The sequence below is a fragment of the Dermacentor andersoni genome, chromosome 8 (genome assembly GCF_023375885.2).
Source record: "Dermacentor andersoni chromosome 8, qqDerAnde1_hic_scaffold, whole genome shotgun sequence".
NCBI classification, from domain to species: domain Eukaryota; kingdom Metazoa; phylum Arthropoda; class Arachnida; order Ixodida; family Ixodidae; genus Dermacentor; species Dermacentor andersoni.
In genome coordinates this window covers 96473757-96498820 of record NC_092821.1, presented here as the reverse complement: position 1 = coordinate 96498820, position 25064 = coordinate 96473757, and positions in this window count along the sequence as shown.

The window sequence follows — 25064 nt, the reverse complement described above, 5'->3', positions numbered from 1 at the left end:
CTAGGCTAATAATTTCTAATAAAGCGCTCAAGTAAAAACTTGAGCTGATTGTCTTGTCGAGATGTTCCTCCATCGACTCCGGAAATTTTGCGTCCGCGCAAGCTGTACTTACCGCTATCACGCTTTCCTCCGAAGGGGAAACAGGTGCAAGCACAGAGACTGGTATAACGCAAATTCAAAAAAAGATTTTCTTGCTTAAAACAAAAAGTAAGTTGATAAAGGTTTCTCAGTTTGTAGACGATGGATGTTTCTAATAAGTACGCTATTTAGCGTATTTTACCCCGCACACCTGAATGCTAACCTTAGGACTAAACATAGGCTAAAACTACCTTTCTTGCAACTTTGTCGCCAGCTGTACAGGCCATTTCACGTTATATTCGTCCCAAATTATTTTTAGCTGACAGTACAACTCGCCTACTATTAAATATAACCTTTCGGTAAAAGTTATCTTTCTGTAAAAAAATTCCCAATATGCACCAAATTTTGCATGTTTATTGCCGTATAAAAAACTCACAGAAGCGTAAAGATCAATAACACCATTTTTAAGTGAAAAGCATATCTTCATTCTCAAGGGAAAATTGTGTGCCCGCCTAATTTAGGAAGAGAAAATTTTTTGACAATGCGTTTTACGACTCATACTTCCGAGCTTTCTAAAAAACATCACATGTTCCTAGCGGTGCTGAAAATTTTTTTTCACCAAAATGTTTTACAGGAAGACTTCCGGCTTTAAATCGATATTCCTGAATTTTTTTCAAAGACATCGCTGATGGTGGAGCGCCAAGGTTGGGACAGTTGGCGTGGAATGACCCATCTACTATTAGATGCAATACACGGAATTAAGGCATAATTTCTCATTGCTAAGTTACAGGGTTGTAAAGTTGATAGCTTCGTATTGTGGAAATGTTCGATTTTGCCAATTTTTAATAAAAAATGACAACCTATAACAAAAATCCGGAACTAACAGTCACTATATTTTAGGTTTTTCTTTTAAATGCAAAATACTCGTCAAATTTGGTTCAGCGGCTGACGGGAAAAATGAATTCTCCTTTTACATGTATTTACATAGGAGCACCCGAGCTAAAGCTTCCTCTTAAGCACCACCACGCGTGCAGATCTTGGGCAGGAACGGACACCCATAACAGAAACACAAAACCACCCAAGAACGACAGATGCAACGTTGGGCTGGTTGCTGCTGGTCTAGCGTGGGCGCTGCTAGGCGAATTACGGGGGTTCGCTTGGTTCCCTCTCTCACGCGCACCTACCGGAGACGATCCCCTACCATATGTAACGTTGCTCACGTGACATCTGACAGTGCGCCGGCCTGAAGGCTTTCGGAGGTGTTGGCCAAGCGCGGCCCCACTGTGCTTTGAGGTCCACCAGTCCATGTCGCTGCAGCACGTCTGCAGCCCACGTGGTGGCGCTCTTTTCTCGGTGCGGGTCCATCGCGCGCAGTGTGTTCTCTTATTGCTCCCCTGTGCAGAGCTCCGAGCCCGGCGGGGGTGGATCAGCCGGGCACTCTATAAGGGTGTGTGTTGGGGTAGCGTTGGGGTGGGTGCAAAAGCAGCAAGTTGGGGAGAAGGCACCCTGGTGGATGCGAGATAGTATATAGGGGTGGGCTGTGTGCGTGTCTGCGGGTGGCGCCACCGGATGTGATGGTGTAATGGGGGTACAGCTGGCGTTCGGCAATATAGGCCTGCGTCGGCTCGCTGGAAATGTACATGCGCTATCTCAAGTCCTCCTGGTCCTATTCCGCCGCCGCCCTGTTTATTAGTCCTCTGGCGTGGACATTGGCGGATTCGTTACCAGGGTTTCCCGAGTGCGCATTGAAGTTCTTCTATGCTGTGTACCTCTACATAATTTCCTTTACTCTATGGGCAACATTGGTCACCGCACCAAATAAACACCGACGAGCACAGGTGCTGGCTGTAAGTCATCCTTCCACCACCACCATGTTGCGGAGTGTCTCGTTGATGGAGGCTGCCTCGAGCCTCCCCCCCCCCCCTTCCACAATCCCGGGCGGATAGCAACATATATTTTATACAACTCTCACTGGATGACAAGGCTACGCTTGCCATCGGGAAAACACAACAACCAGTAGCACTTGCTCCAACACAAATGGGCGCATTATGGAGAAGGCATTGAAATACCATTCGTCAATGTTGAGCTTCGCATTGAGAAATCATAGAGTTTGTTGGAATATCATTGGAGTCAGTGTTGAGGGCTCTTGAATATTGGCTACTGAAATTTTATTGAAACAGCATTGCGTGTCTCAATGTTGAATTATTGTTAACTTACCATTGAAATTTCATTGTGCTTAGACAGCTCGTTGAGTTTATTTTGTTGCATTGTTGGGTTACCACTGATGCTGAATTAAAATGACGTTGTGGTAGTTAGGTTGAACTGCTGAGTTATTGCCACCGCACTGAAAGGTACAATCTGGCCCAGTTGAGATCGCATTGAGATTTCAAAACTCGCCACTCAAATATGATTGATATTTTGTTGGGCTAGTGGATTTTTACGCATATCATTTTGAAATTGCTTTGCGATTCAAACTTGGTTGCCTCGGTGCCTGCTCATAAATTTCACTGACAAACAAACGCAAAGGAGAGACCAATCTATTTCAAGTGCTTTATTTACAATAAAGATAAGGAACCTGAATCATAATTACAGTACATTAGGCACAACTGGATGGAACCTGCAAAGATAGGCTAGTACCTACAGTGCTCTTAGCAATGTAAATACATCTGAAAAACTATACAGTCGTATTCAATCAGATCAATCACTGCGGTCTTCACTTGCGACTTATGTTTATGAATAGAAGGCCAGGTGACTCAAAAGGCAGTAAGGTTGAGGACTGGGCGAGTTGGTATTGCATTCTAGAACTGGCACAGTGCAACATACAAAGAAAGAAACAAGCCGCTCCGGCCAGATAAAGGAACAGTCCTTTATCTGGCTGCCCGGCTTGTTTATTCCTTTGTATGTTGTGCTGCACCAGTTCAAAAGGCCGGCCTTAAGCATACCCATCTATGATAATTAGTAAATAGATGTACCTGGCAGATACCAAAATAACAATATTGGCTATTATACATTAACAGCAAATTTAGTGTGTGTGTGTCTTCTTTTGGTTGTATTGCAATAACTTCTTTCCTTCCTTTCTTTTGTTTGTTTGTTTCTTTCTTTATTAGAACATAAAACATACAGTCAAATATTTTGTCAGCCCACTAAAGAAATGATGCTTTCCGCGGGACTGGGCAGTGCTCTGGCCCAAATGACAGTCTTGTGCTATAAGAAATTAAATTATGGGATATTACGTGCGAAAACCACTTTCTGATTGTGAGGCACGCCGTAGTGGAGGACCCCGAAAATTTCGACCACGTGGGTTTCTTTAACGTGCACCTAATCTAAGTACACGGGTGTTTTCGCATTTCGCCCCCATCGAAATGCGGCCACCGTGACCGGGATTCGATCCCGTGACCTCGTGCTCAGCAGCCTAACACCATAGCCCCTGAACTACCACGGCAGGTAGTCTTGTGCTATAAGAACAGAGCAAACAACATGAAGAGAGAAAAAATAAAAAAGTAGAATAGCAAAATAAAATTCCTATATGTGCCACAAAGAGTAACCTGTAGTCCGCGAAAGCATCGATGCTTTTATGCAGACCACTGTGTATTTGCCTTCAACAAGGCGTAATACAAGTACACAATTTCAATCCCTCCTCCCTACAATTATCTCACCCTAGCCCTCCATGGCTCGGCTAATTTCTAGTATTTGTTACTGCGCGAGCAATAGTTTATGCAAAGACCTATTGCAGCAGCCAAATATATGTACAGCACAACCCTCTATTTAATCATATATAGTTGTCAATGTTTTGGAAACGTAGCAGTCATCAATCACTATTAGAACGTAAAGAACACAATACACATAGAAAGAACACAATGCTGTAGTCTGTTTTATACAATTGTTAGCGAAAGATGACCAGAAAAAGTCCTACCACATGGTTTGCTTCTGCTATTCCCAGCCACTTGTCAGAACCGTGTGACGTACAAAATGTTTTATTTTCCCGAATGGCGATAATTAGGGAACTTGTATTTTATTAGAGTAGAACGGTACATAAAATGACCTCGTTCTTTTACTATAGTTCGTGAATGCTTTTGCCCAAACGAATGTCTCAGTCTTCCGTAGTTCACGAGTTCTTACGTTTTTTGTTTTAGCGGATTCTAACACACAAATAGCGACCTAACGAGGTAGTTAATTAATAATTTCGAGAATGAACATGGTAGCCTTCTTGCGTCGCAGAGATAGACGAAAATAGCCACGCAGATATTCCTGTGCCCAAAGCCTAATGAAGAAGGCCCAAAGGAAAGGGTATTTTGGGTACGTAAGAAAATACCTAATTTTCGGAATGAAAATTTGAATATATTTCTCTGATTTCTAAATCAGCGCCATGTTAGTAGAAAATCATCAATGTTTTCGGGTTCCTCGGAGGTAGCACACAGGGGAGAGTGTCAGACCATACCTGTATAGGTAAACATTCGATATGGAGGGTTGCGGCATCGTAGTTTTATTAAGGAGATTTCTAATTTACGTGTGGGACACCATTTATTGCCCCGTGAAAAGGACAAATAATTAAATACCGACGTTTCGATTGTCAGTTTTGTACAATTTTGGAAAATGAAAACTGTTCTGTACTTAGCCGCAGTTACATAAGCCGAAGTGGGCATAGCGGACATAACAGGTTCATCAAGTGATATCTGCGCAAGTGTGTCTGCCATCTTATTTTAGAATATACCGCTATGGCCTGAAATTTGTACCCACCGCAGCAGGCTTATGTTTGGAGGGGTTTGCGATTTAGGTTTATTGTCTATAGTAGTGCCTGAAGATGAAGTAAATGATGTGCATACTGTCAGGGAATCAGTCAATCTGATCGCTGTTTCGTAATTTGAAGAAAGTTTTCGAACAGCTGAGATAACGGCTGATAGTTCAGCCAGAAATGTGAGTGTGAAATCCGGACCGCATAATCCATATGACCAGGATAGTCGCTCAGAGAAAATACCCGTACCCGCTTTCTGCTCACTCATCGGCGCACAGTTTTGATCACATGATTTATTCCCAATTGCACTAAGTAATCTTGTAACATTCCATTTAAATATTTGGTAGGCAGAAGTTTGGCATTCGGTGGAAATATATTGAATTCTGAAGCTTACCAAGCAGCGTCTTCTTCATCTTCTGCTCGCTTATTGATGATCCTTTCTTTCTCTGGCACTTCTTATTACAAATCACTTCCGTGGAAATGCATTTTGATTGTTAAAATCCTCCTTGGCTTGTTAGAAATACTCTGTTTTATAATTTGAAGCACCATGTCAGCCTATATAGTTTATATTTGTTTATGCAAGAAGTCATATTAGGAGGCGTGACTCCCATTCACTTCAGCGCCTTAAAGACATGCCGCTCACGGTAGAGTACTGCTGGTCTCACATAGTAGCCTTTTTAGGAAAGGAGTTTCGTCTCAATTTATAATACCGCTAAGTTGGCCATTCTGCAATGATGAGTTATTATCACTATCAAAACAAATCTTTCTCAATGAACACCGAAAACTCACACAAATAATTAAAGTCACTAAATAATTTTCTAAAAATATCACTCTAAAATGATGAACCCTATAAGAGACACATGCTCACAAGAAGATGTGAGGAAGTCATCAACGAAAATCGAACAGATGATGGGACGGCCTTCCTTGAAAGGAAGAGGCTGCAAATCTGAGGCACTGGTTCACTTGCCTCAAGATAGGCTCTAGCCATGGGATCTCTCCTGCCTGAGGTATCCTTTGTTCCATCACTGTAGTTCATGAATCCTAAAGTTGTTTGCATTGCTACACACGTTCATATTGTAAAAGCGAAGGAAGCTTCCGCACAGTGCAAGCCCATTTACAATCTTGAGGGGATATACTGTAACATATGGAATGGTCACAAAAGGAACCTTGCTGACGCGGTGCAAGTAAAAAATGCCATTATGCCCTTAATTAGGAAACGGGGAGCTGTGTTCGCCAGGAATTGTGACTCCGAGTAAAAGTAAGGGAGGGACAGCTACGGCAATGGTCAGCCATGAAATGCCATGCAACACAGCGAATCAGGGAAGCCGACGCTATGGGTGGAACATGGATAGGATGATGCGCTGTCCTGTGCGAGTTTCACCCTAAGCACTCTGAATTCGTGAACGGCCCCGTGACTAAAATGCTATCAATGTTGAAAACGAGCATCCATTAGAGACTAAACAACTTAGGCCAGGCTGCGCTGCTGCTCTTTCCTTAAAGCGCTCCTGTGTTGGAAAATTTGCCTAAGCTGTCACACACGCTACTTGGTAGTGATTTCATGACATAGTTGCCGCCCTATGTTGAACAGCAGCTCGTGGAGTGGTAGAGAAACGGCAATGTGTAGAATAAAGTGGCCTTTTGCTTGAAATGTCTTAAACAGAATACCTTTCTCGTGGTGAGAACACGAAGAAAGGCGAGTGTCTGCTGCGTCTGTCCTTTACGTCGTCAACAAAAAAAGTGTGCACAACCTACAAACCGCAATCACAAGTGCCGAATATCTTTCACAGATATGAGACAACATCTACAGCATTGAGCTTACGGTACACTCTAATTCAATGAAACTGAAGCTACCGTGCATTGATATGTGCGTAATAAAAACATGTACTGTTTAATTCATTGCGGCTTGACGCTCGCTGTTAAAATACTAGTCTGTTGAAGACCATTCATTTTTTTTTCGGTGTCTGCAACTGTATGAAAACGATCACATATTTATGCGTCTTCTGCAGACATGTGCTCGTTGTATGGCGCAATCAATTTTGACATTATACCTGGTAGTCACACGTCTCACTCTATCCAACCAGCTTAAGAAGGAAACGGCATCCCGCAAATTTCTGCTGGTCAATTTTACCATTGGTGCGTGTTTTTTTAAAAAAAAGAAACGTTGGCAGCCCGCACTCCCGATCTTTGGAGTTCAAGTACGAATAACATGCATAGTAGGTGAACGGCAAACCTGAATGGATACCAAGTTATCTTTTGTTTCGTTGACGATTACGTGAAATTATTAGGAAAACAACTTGGCGAAGGATAACGCCTAATATCTAAAGATAAAGAGTACGGAGAGAGAGTAAACGTTTACTGCAATAGAGGTTGCTTGGTTATGGTGCGTGGAGCCCCTCTTTGAGGGCCCCACAGGTTAGAGCGGCTCGCCGGGCCTTGTCAAGCGTGGCCAGTTCGCTTCCCTATTCCACTTCCGCGAGTCGCGCACTCCACGACCAGTTATGGAGAGTGTTGTCTAGCAGCGGCGAGGTGGCAGCTGCCGGGTGTACTGTGCACTGGAATGTTTTGTGTTACAATGCCGGTGTTCCTTCGCACCGCAGACATTTGTTGTGGTATTTGTCTGGGTGCATTTGGTGTAGACTATAAATGTGGGAAAGTGTTTGTTTGGAAGCGGTGCCAATCCCGTGCTTGCCTCCTGTATAGGTCTATGTGAGGATGGGCTTTGGTTCGCCTACTTACACATTGAAATTCGAGGATTTCTCTTGGCGCACCGGTTGCCGAAGTGTTCTCTTGGGCGGTGTGGCCTGCGGCTCGGCCTATCACACCTCAAGCAAAGCGGTGCGCCGTTCGTTCCCCGCTATCCCTGCGTGCGCCGGGCACTAGGTCACGCAATGATCCATAGTGAGTACCGTGCTTAGAATGTGGAAGACGCAGTCCAGTGGGTCCTCTCTCGGAATTCAGATGGCAGTAGTATTGTGTCGTCGCTGCAATATTGTGGTGCCGGTAGATAGTTAAGTTTCTGTAAAGACAAGTATCCCTAAGGTGTCGTGTCTAGCCGTTCACGCTGCGCCATAAGTGTGGCCACTGCATATTCCTCGAATGTGTTCATCATTCCCACTTTGAGCAGTCGTATCGTGCTTATGCTTTCAGGCTCGCTGAGTACTGCTTTACAGGAGATTCTTATAAACTTGTCCGAGTGTTAGACGTCATTATGCCGCGTAGTTTGTAAAGGCAGGTAATTACGAAGGTGTTTATTAGCTGCGTGGTGTTTGCTTCAGTCATGCCTTCTCGGCTGCGTGGAACTCTCCTAATAAGCCCGGTTACGCTCCGAACAGTGCATCTGAGATTGAAGAGCGCTATGCTGACGCTGCCAGTTTCTTGAATGCAGATTCGCAGTACGCGCACCTGGGATGTCCTCTAGATGGGCTCTCTCTCGAAGGTGAGCCACAGATCCGCAACCCTGGTCGCTCGGGTATGTCTGGGTCTAATATGAATGTTCTCCAATTTCGCTGGAGTGCGCCTCACGCCTGCTGGCCTCATATAGCTTTCTATGGTCTTGATGGCCTGCTGAATTGTGTCCTGCAGGTTTCCTTAGGATACATTCAAGGCCCAGAGTGAATGTTTTCGGCATATATGAAGCAGCCAACGCCCGGTTCTTCTGTAAGTCTAGGCCCATTCTGCGTAAGCCGACGTTAAGAAGTGGTGACAATATGGATCTGTGAGTAAAGAGAACGCGTATACCAATGTGTAAATTATTGCAGCTGTCGTTCATACCAAACGCGACGCCGTCGCAGGCTCACGGACCAATGGAATTCAGGAAAATGGTCGTTATAGTTTGCTTTTTCATTGCTGCGAAAAGGCGATATCACAATTACAGCACTTTGAAAAGCTTGCATTGGAAACTTAGCCAAGTCAGTGTTTCTCATCAGCGGTTGCGGCCACAGCACTGCTTCCTGAATCCAGCTAGCATAGAATGAACGCACTCGTACGTTTGAAGCATACCATAGTTGTTCGCTGTGCAGGTGAAAGCCACTCGACTTACCAAATTACATTGAAGGAAATAATAGCTAATAATAGACAAAATGCGGGATATATCTTTTGTAGTGTTTTTGTGCGCTTTTGTTGCGCTTGTCTCTTATGCAAAATTTACCTGAGGACTGCAGAATTTACTGGCTGGTCTCGGTATTTCGGGTTTCGATGCTCTTGTGGCACTGAATTACCCACAGATATTGTGACAAACATGTGACGCCCCCTCGTGCATAATTCTCGCTGGCCTGCCAGGCTCGGTGGCCCGCAAGGCTCTGTAAACAACAGTAGTCACCACACCAAATAAACACCGACGAATACCGGTTCTCGCTGTCAGTCAATCATTTCCCCACCACTACGCTGCAGAGCGTCTCTCTGACGGAGGCTGCCTCGAGACTCCGTAACTGTCCACGATCCCGGGTGGATAGCGACAATTATTTCATACCAGTCTTGCTGGTTGATGAGACTATGCTTGCCATCGTGATAACACAACAATCGGTAGCACTTGCTCCAGCGCAAATGTGCGCATGGTCGCCCTTACAAAAAAAATATTGAGAAGACATTGAAATACCATTTATCAATGTTGAGTTTCGTATTGAGAAGTCATGGAGTTTGTTGGAATATCATTGCATTCAGTGTTGAGAGATCTTGAATATTGGCCACTCAAATTTTATTGAAACACCATTAGGTGTCTCAATGTTGAACAATTGTTAAGTTACAATTGAAAGTCCGTTGTGCTTAGACAACTTGTTGTCTTCGTTTTGTTGAATTGTTGGGTTACCACTGATGCTCAACGGAAATGGCGTTGTGGTAGTTCTGTTGAACTGCTGAGTTATTGCCACAGCACTGAAAAGTACATTGTGGCCCGGTTGCTTTGAGATTGCATTGAGATTTTAAATATTGACACTGACATATGATTGATTTTCGTTCATATTTGTATATGTTCCTATTTATATATTTCCCTCATATTGATACATTCCTGTTTTTATTCATAGCATTTTGAAATTGCTCTGCTATTCTTCTTCTTTTCTTTTGTTCTTTTCTTTTACGTCTTCTTTTCTTTTAAATCTTTATTTGGCCGGCGAAGTGCCCCGGGTTTTTGTTTACCTTTTAACCAGGAATCTTACGCATGCATTTGTCTTGTTCGTAATAAATAAATAATGCTTCCACAATCACTCTTGCGTTCTGGTCTTTGTAATCAAACAATCGTTCTTCACGGCGGCCGCATTTCAATGGGGGCGAAATGCGAAAACACCCGTGTACTTAGATTTAGCTGCACGTTAAAGAACCCCAGGTGGTCTAAATTTCCGCAGTCCCCCACTACGGCGTGCCTCATAATCAGAAAGTGGTTTTGGCACGTAAAGCCCCATAATTTAATTTTTTTAAACAATCGTTCTTTCTGCCCTATACGGTAGGTAAAAAATTTGTTTTATCACAAAGATCAGAACACCAGAGTAATAACGGAAGCAGTATTTATTGATCACAAAAAAAAAAAATGCATAACCAAGTTATCTGTTGCCCTTAGTGGGAAAGAGTGGCCGTTCTTAAAAGAGTATTTCTCGTTAGGTAGTATGTCTTATCGAACAAATATTTCATTTTTTCGAATGATTTCTCTGACAGTCTTCGTTTTTGACGCCGTTTATTCTACGTGACATGGCTTTCCATACTTTTTCTTGTCGCACGTGGCTGTTTCTGCAGCGCATGTATGGCTTTTTATCTTTGTCAAGTTGACCAGTGTGTTTAATACCTCTGTGTTCAAGAATGAAGTTCAAGTTCAGCCCGCGCTCGCGTGTGTTCGTACATGTTTGGTCGTCCTCCTCTGTTCGCACTGCTGTTTCAAGTACGCACGTATCACTTGGTTAGGCTGATGAACATACTCACAAGGAAAAGGAAATACGTCCCCTCAAAAGGTAGCTCATGCGTTACAACTAAAAGGCAGAGCAAATCCAAAGTAAGCCTTCACAGCATCCATGCCGCAGTTGTTGCACCACAGAACAGCACAAAAAATCTCGGAGCCATTCCACTCTGTGAAGAAGGATGACCAGCGAAGCTGGGCATGTGGGCACCTTAATGACAAATTGCACCTCCGCCGCCGGTGGGCCAGCATTGCACTATTTTCGGATTGGCCCACGTATGGGGAGTGCTTAATGCCTGCTTCACCGCCGCGCAGGTCGGACCGTCATTGCACTATGTTCGGGATCGGCCCGCGCATGGGGAGTGCCTAACGCCTGCCTAAATGGGGAGTGCTTAACACCCCTTAAACCTCCGCCGCGGGTCAGACCGGTATTGCACGATGACCAGGATCGGCCCACAGCGAATTTGGATACCTCTACCGTCCAAGGAAATTTTCGTGTCGTAAGCAAACATATACCACGGCGCTGCATCTCATCGGATCTTACGGCGTGTTTTGTCAACGAAGCACTTGCTGCGCGTGATGGTTAATTGGCCGGCCACGCTGCTGAATTTTACCACGCATGTCTTTAGGGCTGGAATATTCGTGGGAAACAGCACCACGCAAGTTCCTCGGAATAACGAAACATTTGGCCGATTTGTTAGGCAGCTCCCTATTTGCATGTGATCGAATGGATGCTGTTATGATGGTCATAAGATCCGGTATGAGTGTGGTAAAGGCGTAGCAGAGCTGCACAGCTCCTGCAGAATTACTTGTCGCGGTTGTCTTAGGCTCCTAAATGCCTGCCGAAATACCTTGAATGGCCCTGCGCTTCTCACGAATCGGAACGCGGTAATAAGCGCTTAGATGGCCCACGTGAGTCCCTATGAAAGACGGCATGGCCACTGTAAAATATTTTCACTGCGCAGAAAACTGATCCTTATGTTCCAAGCGTGTTCTGTCGTAGAAATTAAGATTAGCTAAGGAAAAGCTATTAGACAGCAACAAATGAAGCAATGCCATTTTACGCGCGTGGGGCGACGCTGCCTCTTCGCCTACCATTGTTGCAGTCGAAGTAACGGCGGCAGCAAGCATACCGCTTACGCTCTGGGGCATGCGGTTTGCCCAAGAAAGTGAAAGGTGTGCTTCAGGTCGCACGCTCGTCAAAGTCAAAATTGGAAATGAGGCATCGTGCTCACAAGAACGAGATTACTTACCTGTGTGCCGAACTTCGGCTGCGACTGTTTCGGGGTGCCTTCCCTTTAAAAGACATAATGAACTCCGCCGGGCAACTTATCAAAACGGTCAGGCTGGCATATCAATCGAAGACTAGTTGCTAGGTCAGCCAACGACTTCAACGGATAAACGTCTCAGTTATCTTCGTTAACGCATTTCACTAAAACGTGCGTCGTGATGCCCGAATGAGAAAAAAATATTTCATCAAAATGTCTGACGCGCGAACCACCGCACAACTGAACCCGAGAAACTGGGTCCGTAAGCCGTTCACAGCTTCACTATCGTATTGAGTTCTAAGAACCTTTCCAACAGAAAATAACGGCGCTGGAAAATCCCCAAACGATTATTTATAATTTTTCACCCACTATAGTTTATAAATTTTGGAAGAACAACCTAATTTGTAGAGTAAACAACAAATACTAGGACCAAAAAATGTGACTACGAAACTAACGGTGCACTGTGCGTACTGTGTGAAAAGTCTGCTGAAACAAAGTTACGCGTGCGCACACAAATACACCCGAACATTAACTTGACGTTTGTAGCGCTCCCTAGAAAATAAAATTATTACTCATTTCTTTATTTTTACAAAGCATCACGCTCTTAAAATAGTTTACAGCACCTTTGCAGATGGCGATGTGCAAGTGAGGTATGATGCGAGCCGCTACCCGTATTTCTTTCTTTTCCCTTTGGCCTTCTTTTATTTCGCTGAACATACGAGACCTGCAGGCTTAGGAGACGACAGGACAACAGTTCAGCGAGGCTTAAATAAGTCGCAAGCTTCTTGTAAGGTGAGAGTCTGGAGCAGCCGCCGATAGAGCGATTAGCTGTGATACTGCTGCGGCTGTTGCTGAATGCAAAGCTCCTTCGAGCCAAAGATTATAGCGGCCATGCACTGCGATCTCAAAGCGCGTTCCTTGTTTTATCGCTAGTACCACGGCCTCCCGACAAAAAAAGAATTATATTTACTTTCCAGACAGAGAGTGCGGCGTAAGAAATTCGAGGACCTCTCACGCGCACGTTTGCTGTGCGGGCTTGCATCCCACGGTTTCCACAGCGCGTCCGATGGTCGTCGTCGCGTGTCGGCGCCTGCCTTACCGGCACCGGCCGCGCTGCCACCGGGTCTACTTTTGGGGAGCTCCACATGCGCGTTGTTACCGCGTTTGCTAGTGAATTTCACATTCTTCTGCTCCCTGAAACGTGCTCACTTTCCGTGGCCATTACCCATGGGTCTGTCATCTATTGTATGTTGAAACAACGATGGCATTTGTACGCCGGCGAAGAAATGTTAAATTATTATGAACTTGGGCGATCATGAAGGTGGTCCTACGTCGCAGTTTCTACGTAGCACAAACGGCTACGAAAGTGGGGCGGTCTCGGAGATATGCGCTTCAAAGCGTGAGGTGTGCGACAGCACGAGAAAGTGGCACGCGGCTCACGCGGCGCACGCGCCAAGCATTTCAGAGTTTACTGGTTTTCGAACGAGAGGAGTATGCGTACGCTTGTGGACTAATGGTTCGAGCGCCGAGCTCGAAGGCCGACGTTGCCACCGGCAGACGCTGCCACCATCTCACGCACATAAGTTTCTTTTTGTGAAAGCAAGGTTAAACGAGTACCCACCTGCTGCAAAGTCACAAAGACGAAAGAACGCTTCGCATTTAAAATGTCGAATTTCTTCATATGCGAGTCATAATTATTATGTGCTGCATTCAACTGCTACACAACAAAACGACAACTACAATAATCTGCACATTAAAAATGAATCATTTATTGAGCAGAGCAGCACTCAATGGTAATATTGTTGTACAAGTGTTCAGCCAACTAAATTTTGAAATTTCGTGGAATGTCCGTTACTTCAACAATTATAGTAAAGCAACAGACATTTTCCAATTCAGCTTTATTCAACATCTACCAGATGTTTGGAGCACGGACAAAAAGCCTGAAAAGATTTGTCTGGGTCCGTGCACCACAGCATGGCATACAGTGGCATCAATTCCATACAAAGAGTAGAGAAAAAAATCAATTTGCAGAGCATTTAAAAATTACAGGAAATACAGAAACAATGCAAACAGATAAATATGTGCGTAAAGAAAAACCCAGAATATACAAGAACATTTTCGTACGGGGTGCGCGCTCCAAGGGGAACTGATCCGACCTTCGATGTTCGAACCTGCCATGGAGGAGTGGCTGCTGCTGGTGTTGATGTGGAAACTTCAAGCTATGGTAAAATGTCTGGTTGGTGGAAATGCATTAGGCATGTCTGCACAATTGCCTACAGCGTAGAACGGGCGCCGCAAGCAGTAGTTCATCAGTCGACGCGGAAATAGCAACGCGAGGCTGAAAAGCCAATGAAAAGGAAAGCTTTTTACTAGCAGTAGTGTTGCCCGTCAGTGCCATTGCTATAACATATGGCGACAGCAGGGAATATTTTCATGGCCGTAAGATTTCGCTCAAGAATATATTGTTCAGACTAACGAAAGCAAACGCGAGGCAAGCTTTTTTAGGGTTCAGCTCTGGGCGCCCCCTTCCTGGGTTGAGTGTCGACGTCCCTCGGCGTAACCGTGCGAAGGCGCTCGTGCCACTGCTTGTGCGTTCGTCATCGTTTTTCAAATCTGGCGCCGATGCTGCCTATCATGGCAGCAGTCGCATATAGCCCCTCCCTCTGCGAATGCGCTGACGGTACTGGGACACTGCGAGTCGCTACGGTGATTTCGGTCTCAAATTCTGTGTCTCAATATATCCTAAATGAAAACACGCATCGAGCATTGCTCAAATTTCGCATTATGGAGTGCCGTAATCACCGGAAATCCGCTTGATTTTCGCAAATAATATGGGCACTGTTGAATATGGTTGCCTTTTAAGTCATTTAGCAGTATTGTTGTAATTATCGTTGGCAAACAAAAAGTGGCTTCAAAGGAAACTGTGCGGAACGTGCGCTTCTCCTTCTTCCCCTGCTGACCATTCCTTGTGAACTACAATATCCATTTATCTGAAGGATTTGGCAGATGAGGCGGCAGGTGCTACATATCTCTGCGTATCTGTTACCGCTGCGTTGTCAAAAAATAAATTCGAATTACTGCTTGACGTGTAGCTGCCGAATTCTTCTCCGCTATTAATATTTATTTTCCCTCACAGGTTTCTTGCCTTCATCCAACAACAATAAGTTGTGGAGAAGTATGGGGCGTATTAGTTTCATTCATGCCCAATATATGAAAGCATGTATGTTCTTTTCCTTCATAGACGAAATGTATCATCGCTGTGTTACTGCGTAAAGAGCAAAGAAGTGCGTTACGGTTAACAGTCGAAAACATCATTGGATGGCATCGGGAACGATGTGACGATATCTTGAATTTGAATAATCCAGTGCCTTTTCTGACGGTGTTGTCTAGTAGTTAGGGCGCAAGTTGTGAGACCTTTCAAGTTTGAGTTTCCCGACCTCACTCTATATTCATCACTCCGTTGGCGTCAGATCAACCATTAACGTGACAACGACGTCATTACATCAACGACATTGTACCGTTGTGCGCGACCTGTGCACGACCCGTGTCGATTTACTTTATATTGTTTAATATCAATCTCTAGCGGTCGCTAACACGGTAATAAGTTATTCTATTTCTCTCTGACTTTAGTACTGTGGGTTGGGGGCACGTGAAATGTCCCCTGGTGGTCAAAATTATTCCGGAGTCCCACACTGCGACGTGCGTCATAACACAATCGGGACGTTCGCACGGAAAGAGCCCAGAATTCGTTTCGATTCGCAGTGACATTTAGTGATTGACGTATTGAAGAAAATGCGGGAAGACAGGAAAATGCCACCGGCCGCCAGAAACGTTATAAATGTTAGCAGTAAAAGAGAAAGGAACACGTCAACGCTAACGAAAAGGTAAAAATGACATTAAAACCTGAGCTTCACTAAATTTGTTGAATATAACATCAGTATACTGCAGAACAAAAGGCTAACGTTGACGTGGGAGTAGTATTGCCACTCTACATGCCCATTAAAGTGTTGAAACGTTTCACTCATTGCTTGAATTATATTAGAGCCAGATATTTGTACCGTTCTTCTTTGCCTCTCTCTAGCAGATAGCAATGTTTGACTATCATTTGCGTACTAAGCCGGTTTTTAATTTTAATGCTACAGTAAAGTCGCCGCGACTGTGCGTGGCGTCGTGTCATGAGCATTTCGTCCTGTTCACTTGCTTATATAGTTTTCGTGCTTATAGTTTTCACTGCACATTTGCAGCTGGCGATTTGAAATCTCAGGAGGATATCACTTTTCTTTCTGGAGCTGTAGGCTTGATATGAAGTAACCTTACACATGACTTGTGTTAAAAGTGACTGTTCTCAAACATGGCTGGTTTTGACCAATGTTTCGTTTCATTATTCGCGTGTTGTGACCTCAATAAAACACAACTGCACCGACAGCAACACTATTTCACTCTTGTAACGCAACGCACAAAGCGAGACATATAGGTACGCATCCTTGTTAGAACTTTCAGGGAATGCAGGCAGTGCTGCTTTTTTTGGGAGAAATTTAGAAATACACCCACTGTAAAGAGCGAGTAGACGACGAAGGCCTAGGCAGAAATGATTGACAAAGGACTTCCTAATAGGCTGAAAATTTATTCTGCTTTTAATGCTTAGAACATAAACATTTCAATTTTACAGTTCACCATCGCTCAGTATAAATTTGCGTTATTTGCAGTGCCTCATTGATGTTACGACGGGAACGTGAGGTGCACGTCACGTGATGATATAAAAAGAGCGCGCTACTGGGCTAAATTCCACCTGCTCAAGAAACGCTACAGATAGACTGCGCCTTACAGAAATGGCAGCAATGCCAGCTCAATCTAGCTCTTCTTGTGCTACGATATTGCACAGGACAAATGGGGTGGGTGCAAAAAGAGCCATCACTGATGGCGAAAAAACAGACGTGAATACACACAAACTCATGTCGCAGCAACACGTCTTAAACCACGTGGTCAGTCAAATGTCTAGTAGAAGGCGAGAAGCTGCCATTTAACTACTGCTGCAGATGTTCAGAATGATAAAAATATCTATTTTGACCAAATAGTTCTGCGGAACACGCAAGCTAGAGAGAAGTAAATAATAAAGGGATAATGGGACATCCACCCAATCGTAGCAATTGCTACAAAGGAAACCTTGATGGCTAAGTCGAATGAAATGCCTCCCATTTGAAGGCAAATTCACCCCGGTCCATCTGCTAGCTGCGTGGCTAGCTCAGATTGTAGAGTGGCTGCCACGGAAAGGCGGTCGTCCTCGGCTCGAGTCCCTGACCAGGACGAATTTTTCTTCAACTGGGAGGCTTTTCGTTCGAAGAACCCCTATGGGTTTCCTCTGCAGCTGTCGCTATGATTGGGTGGATGCCTCATTATCTCGTTATTAAATATGATTTTTTTCTGATTGATCGGCAATTCATGTGGAGAATCGAAGTGAGCACCACTGTTGATGTGGCTGTGCTAGACGAGCACTAAGCTATTTCACAGCGCATAAGCAGATTAGACGAACGATACCTACTAATGAGGCGTGCTTGTGAGTGAATGCAATTGAATATCAGCGTTTTATATCTGTTTGCTCTGTCTGGAGTTTTAGCATCGCACAAAATGTTCTCAGTTACGTTTATCCGTACTCCTGCGGTGTAGTTCTGCGCAAGGGCGAAGCATGTCCCCACAACTTGGCGAACTAACTTGGCGGCGGCATGGTGGAGGAGGAGAGAAGCACGGACATACACATCCCACGCCATTTATAGTTACTCAAACTCGTTTTTTTACTATATCCTCCGCTACGGACTATTGCTACGTATATTTGGCATGACGAGGTATCATTTAACACTATTGTCATGTTCATACGACATATACAAACAATCTAACCGTCAGTTTTTTTTTTTTTGAAATGTGGTTAAATGATATCCAGTCCCGGATACACCAAATCCGCCTGAAGTAGGCTAAAAAAAGGGTGTCTTCCAAAACATCCCCTAATTCGCGGCGACAGTGCCAAAGCAAAGTGGCACGCGGTGGCCCGCAACGTACTAATCACGTGTGCACAAAAAAACATGGAGCACAGGACTACGCAGCTGTCGTTCTTGTTATGCGGCTCCATGACACATATTAAAATATGATATTATAGGATGAATTTTATTTACTTTATGAATTAGGATCAATGTTAGCGTAGCTTCAAAACGCGCGCATAAAGCTATAAAACATAATAGAAGCCTAGACAGCTGGACCAGTTGGTATATCATGTAGTGTCGTTGATCGTAAATATGAGCCGGAAGAAACCGAGTGGACAGGACAGACGCTCACTTACAACACAAGTTTAATTAAAGGTTTTCCAAGAGGCAGTGGGCCGCACATGCGCAATGAGAAGGCTGATACAGAGCTCATGCATACTCACATAAAAAAGTTGTAAAAAATGCCGACGACCAAGACGATAACTAATTCCGTTATCCGTCAGTGCAACTGACGGGATCCTGGCACACATGCCAGACTCTGCGTATATCTGGCAGCCTCAATATTTTCCCTAACCGGTTGGTCATTAGACCTCTTGAAGATGGTTGCATTTCTAAATAGCGGAGTCCAACCGCAATCTTTCATGTGTGCCGGTAGACCCATATCACTCTCTACAGCCTTTAAAGATGCTGCCTGCTGCCTGAGTCGGTTGCCTATACATCGACCTGTTTGGCGAACATAACCTTTCCCACAGCGGAGCGATATGGTAAAGATCCTCAGTGGTGCAAGTCACATGGGGCTTTACATGTGTCTTCTTGCATGCCTTTTTTTGCACTTTTCTTTTCGCGGCGACCACGTACTAGAAAGCACAACCTAGAGAGGTTGCAAGGAGCTGTGAAAAATACGTTCACCATATGCTTGCCTCCTAGTTCCTTCATGTTGTGTGAAACTGCATGTGTATATGAAATCACCACAACGTTTTTTTTTCTTCAGCTTTTCCTGTGTGGCTGCAGCGGGGGCAATTTTGAGCTTTTTCAAAAGCGAACCTTCCACGGCCACTAATACTGGAGGCCAAAGCCGTCTTTTCCAGACCTGACACCTGCAAACTGAAGCTGGGCTCGTCTTCGTGCATAGAAGGCTTTCTCAAAGCTGAAGTCAGGCACGACAGAGCTGTCACTCGTTTGACGAGTTTTGTTTGTGAAGACGCATAAGGTGAAAGTCTTTTATTGGAGCGCGGTAAATATTTTGAACAAATATCACCGTTCCATTTAAAACACAAAGCGACGTCTGAAAACTGAAACATGCATTGGCGGGAAGTTGAAGGGTGAGAGACAAACAGCATGATCTATTATTAAAAATATATGATACGCTATTAGCTGCTGATGGGGCATTTGGTCACTCAGTCCCGTTAAAAGCAAGAAAGTCGTCAACCTACGTGTGCGCTTTTAAATTATGCCTTTTTGAAGTTCTGGTTGTAGCTGGTAGTCAAACTTGGCGAAAAAAATTTCGCAAAGCCCAGGCTTATTCTGTACTCCCTATTCAGCTAAGAGCACCACGCGACGTCATAGCCTCTACCCGGCACTACACTCGTCTGGACGACGCCCGAAGTGTAGGGAAAAAGCCGCCACGCTATGTCAGTGGTGCCAGAATTGCCGTCATCGTAATCATGAGGCAAGGCCGACGAAGTTGTGCAATTCAGACTCCCTCTTATAGAGGATGTAGCGAACCAGTTTTCGTTTAGCTCCTGCAGAGCAGCAGGTCGGCAATAGACAGCGTTGCAAGCAGCAGTCAAGATGAAAACGCGTACGTTGGCAGCAGCAAAATTAAGCATGCAAATTTGTTTTCTTTTCTGGGTAAACATTGACTATCACCATTGCTTCAAGCGAAGTGCATTCACTGTTGGCACCCCACGTGGGGAAAGGAAAGAAAATCGAACGGCTGCTGCGTTGAACTCTCTTTTCCTCGTTGGACATTGCTACAGCCCGCGCCAATTGTTCGCCTTGCCAGTGTATTCAGACTAATGTTACACGCGGTAGGGTCTCCTGTGCCAACTTTCCTCCAGCTCCTGCTCTTCCCGCCTACCGCATGCAATGGTTCCAGACACGTTGTACGGTCGTGTGAGCCCGTGGCACATACGCTCCTCCCAATTTTCAAGTTTCGGTAGGCACGAAAAACTTCGTATCCTAGTCAGCAATTACAAAACAAATATCTTTGCATGACGCTCCTTCGTTTTGCACGAGTATTCTCAATAAAAGCACGTCGCGACGAGCGAGAATCACTTCCCAACGGCACGCCATCCATTAACGTACGGCTTCAATGAAGGCAACCGACAGCTGTTTGCGACGCTAGGCGTCATGTTTTTCTTAAGGACTGAAAATAATGGTATTCCTTTTTCGGGCTTGCTGCGGCATTTCAATGCACAGCATCAAGATATTCTGCCGGCAAGCGACGATCCATCCATCCATCCGTCCGTCCGTCCGTCCAAATAAACATATATTCAATTCAATTCAATTCAATTCAACAAGTAATTTTAATGAAATAATCAAAACTAGTATGCGACAACATCTGGATCCTTAGCCATAGGCTAGTTATGGATCCATGCAGTTATACAAAGAAAAGTAAACGATTCAGACACGAGCCCAATCATTTCTTATTTTGGATCAAACAAACAAAACAAAAAGGGAAGAAAAAGAAAAAGAAAGAAAGAAGGAAATGCAACCAAACAAAAACCAATGAACTAAGGTGCCGACCACCGCAGGAGGGAAAAAGCAACAGGCCCCCGCCGGCTTGGGCGCGCGCCATTCCCCGCATGCCGACGACACAGCCATCGGCACCCAGAAGCGAAAAGGCTTAGGTGCTGTGCAAACTGCTAAGTGTCACCCATGACAGCAGCCCCACACCACCAGTGAGGCAGCACGTATCCGACACAAGACCCATGGCCTCCCTCCCACGGCAGCCCGAACACATACATGCTTGCGATAAGAATACATGACTGTTACATAGAAAGAATTGGTTGAACATTTGTGCCTTTAGCCGTTTGCAGAACAGTAACATGTAATTATTATTTACTCAACGCAGCAAGAATGTACACTGATATGCTATATATACATTTGATGCACGGTGTGTGGAGTAAGAACAAGGGTACACCAGCATTGACACTTACGTTACTATACATCCATTAACACATACGTACGTAGAAACAACAAAAAAGCGTAACAGCAACGCTGTATCCAGTTGTTGACATCATTATACATTTCGTTAAAGACTAATCAGTTTAGATAGGAAAGAAAGAATTCTTTTACAGTAGTATTAAAATTTGCTGACTGCTTAATGTTTGCAGGAAGCGAGTTCCATATGTTGACACCTATATAATGTATGCGTAGCTGACCGTACTGGTTGTCGCATATCGGCACGAGAAATTTCTCGGGGTAGGCTGAGCGACTGTTAAATGGCGATTCATTGAAGATAGTGGCAGGAAATGGCGTGTTGCATCTCGTTATCGAGCAACTAATAAGGCAACGCGGTAATCTCGCAGGTGCGACAATGACATGACTTTGTTCGCAAGAAAAAGATTTCTTGACGGTGTAGTAAAGCTAGCGTAGTTGATTATACGCAAAGCTCTCTTGTGAAGCCGTACTACAGGCTCCAAGTATGTTTTGTTTTTAAATCCCCAGGCTTCGATACAGTAGGCTAAGTGAGAAGGAACGAGACAAAAATACAGGGTTCTCAACGTTTTGAAACTGAAATTACTCCGCGCCTTTGTAAGTACGAAGCATGCGGAAGAGACCTTACCACACAGCCTATCGATATGAGGCTTCCAATTCAGAGCGGAATCAAGGGTTACCCTAAAGTAGAGCACTGAGTCGACCTTTTCTATTTCATCACGACCAATCGTAATGCGGCAGGGCTCCTCAACAGATTTTTTCTTAAACGGGGACATAAAAATAACAAAGTTAGTTTTATTTGTATTTAACGAAAGTCGATTACTTTCAAGCCATTTGCTAATATATTGAAGTTCATTGTTGATTGTTTTAACAACGTTATTTAAAGATTTGCTGCTGACCACAAGAGCTGCGTCATCAGCATGCATGAAGGCATGTGCTTCATTTATGCCATCCGGAAGGTCATTTATGTATATTGTAAATAATATTGGCCCAAGTACCGATCCTTGTGGTACACCCATAGTAATGTCAGAGAGACTTGAGGTGTGCTCATCGATGACCACTGCTTGTTTACGGTTATCGAGATAGCTTTTTAAAAAGTCTAAGGAAATGCCTCTAAATCCTAGTCTTTCCAGTTTCATGAATGATATGCGATAGTCGACAGCATAAAATGCTTTTCTTATATCTAAAAATACTCCTATTGATATTTCGTTGTTGTTCAAGGCTTCATTGATGAAATTAGTTAAAGGCAGAATAGCCGTAGTTGTTGATCGGGACTTCTGAAAGCCGTGTTGACGCGGGGATGTTATTTTTGTATAGAAATTTTCTTATTCTACTAGCCAGAAGTTTCTCAAAAATTATGTTTATGCAGTTGAATACCGATATAGCTCGATAATTACCGAAATCATTGGGGTCCCCACTTTTATAAATAGGCGTCACTCTTGCTATTTTCTATACCTCCGGGTATGTGCTCGTGTAAAATTCTTTGTTAAACAATTTAGCAAGAGTAGGTGCCAAGATGTTTATATTATTTTTAACTACGGACACCGCAATACCATCCAAACCAGGTGGCTTTCCTCTATCTAATAGATTTGCAGCTGCTATTACTTCCTGGATTGAAGTATCTATGTAGCCAAAGGAACATGAATTCCAAGCAGGCAAAGATGGCTCGAACCTACTTTGCATGCCAAAAAGAAGTTGGGTTCCAACCGTACAAAAGTGATGATTAAATTCTTCACTTACTGCTGAAGCATCGCATCCCGTAGCTATCGATGGAAGAATTCATTTTGAAACTGTAGGTTTAGTAATAGAGTTTATAGTTACCCACAATTTTTTCGTATTGTGAGATGGCGCATTGATCTGGTTACTGTAATAAAGCTTCTTCTGTATTCTCACTGCTGCCAAGGCTTTGTTTCTGTGCTCCTTGTATTGAATAAAGTAGTACGTGTTTCTTCCATATTGTTTCACATTATTGTGCCAATAATCTCGCGCTTTAATTAAGTTCAGTATGCTCTGTGTCATCCATGGACGTATTGGTTGCGTATATCGTGTCTTTACTTTTATTTGAGTGCAATCTGCAGTTGTACTCTTAAGTCTTTCTCTTAGCACAGAACAGTGCATGTTAACGTTTAAGTCGTCGAAGTCGGAGAACGACAAGTTAGAAAGTGACAGTGACAGTTTTTCATGATCGATTCGCTTTGTTGTACCGGAAAAATTTGTCCGGTTAAAATATGTATCGTCAAGAGAATATAGGAACGCAATCTTTAAGTGGTCAGCAGGAGCTGCATCGTAGGTTCCATAAAGGCTTTCTGTTGCATCAAAGTTACATAAAATGTGATGAAGGCAAGTGGTGGTATGACTTGTAATTCGCGTGGGACCAGTGACAAGATTACTGAACCCATACAAAGACAGTAAGTTTGAATATTCAGTGTATCTGCTACTAAGAGTGTCAGTATTCATGTCGCCCACTGTAACAGCTTTCTTATTATTTTCGGCCAGGTGGATGAGAGCATATTCTAGATCATTCAAAAACATGCTACAATAAGTATGCGTGGGACGGTATACAACGCCAATAATGACATTGTGCAACTCTACGAAAAACATCTCCGAGTGTCCGCTGCTAGGTTTATTCAACAAAGAATAAAGCCTGTACCCGAGTGAGTTTCTAATATAGAATACCACCCCTCCTCCCCTGTTTGCAGCAATTCTAGGACACGAGAGAAAAACGTAATTTGGAATGTTGTAACTTTCGCCAGGCTTTAGCCAAGTTTCCCTAACGGCTTTGACGTCATACATGTTATGGTGCTGTGCCAACAGCGTAAGAAGAGCATCAACGTATTTTGCTAAGCTTTTCACATTGCATGGAAGCAGTCAGTGTGGTCTATGTAATCTATGAAAGTTATCAACAGAAGAAGTCGTCGGCATATTGGGGATATTATGCCACATGGTCTAGGTCAGCCTCCGTGAAGATGCGGAGGACATCGGAGTTTCCTGCTTTCCTCATTATTATTCGTCCTCTCGATACCCAAGCCTATTTCCAGTTGTGTAGCTTCTTTGACTTTGACATTGACTAATTGGGTACCCTGGAGATACCTTTCACTTCAAGATTTGTTCTACGACTGTATTGCTGTAGTTCCATCAGTTCATGTCTAGTAGCCTGCAACTCTTTAGAGAGGCGGCTGTTATCACTTTTAAGTCGACCTCGCCTAATTCCCTCTGCACATTACCAAGTGCTTTTTTGAATTCTTCAAAGCTTTCGCTAATAAAATCTGCAGATTTCTCAACGAAAGCAAGGTCATTGTTTCGGTTCTTATCCATGTTGTCAATCTTTGCACTCAACTTCAAAAACAACACAGCAAGTTCATTCACCGTTGTGGGCGTTTTTTCGAAGAGCCTTTCGCCCGTATTCTTGCTCCCCGCATTAGATCCATCATGGCCCATAGCTGGAGGACGACCCAGGCACGAAGCTATTTAGTTATTGAAGTAGTTTTACACACCTGTAATGCACAAAAGTGCGGTGAGTAGGCCCTCGATGTGAGCGTGCCTGGACCGTTCACAGCAATGGTTCTGTCGAAGTGTGAAGCACGCTTTTATGCTCCCCGTTGCATCATCGAAGGCTTCTGCGCAGCAGTAGTGACGCAGGAGGCCTGCCTCGATTCCAATTTGGCGTGATCTGATTTCAGGAACCTGGTGATTAGCTCAGGCACTTTTAGTCGCGTCGAGTGTTCAGAGCAGCCAGCGTCGATGACTGCGCCTTGTAAGGCAGAAAAGTGCGGGGAGTAGGCCGTCGATGTGAGCGTGCCTGGACCGTCCACAGCAATATACGTATTGTAAGGAAGAGGCAAGAGGCATTTCCTCGGCCCGCCTGGTTAACTTCTTTCTAGTTCGACCATTTCCATTCCTTGAGCGGCCCTGTGTCTTTCATTCTTGCGCTCGGCAAGCAGCTACTTTTCGGGCAAAAATTCATGATCCCTCTG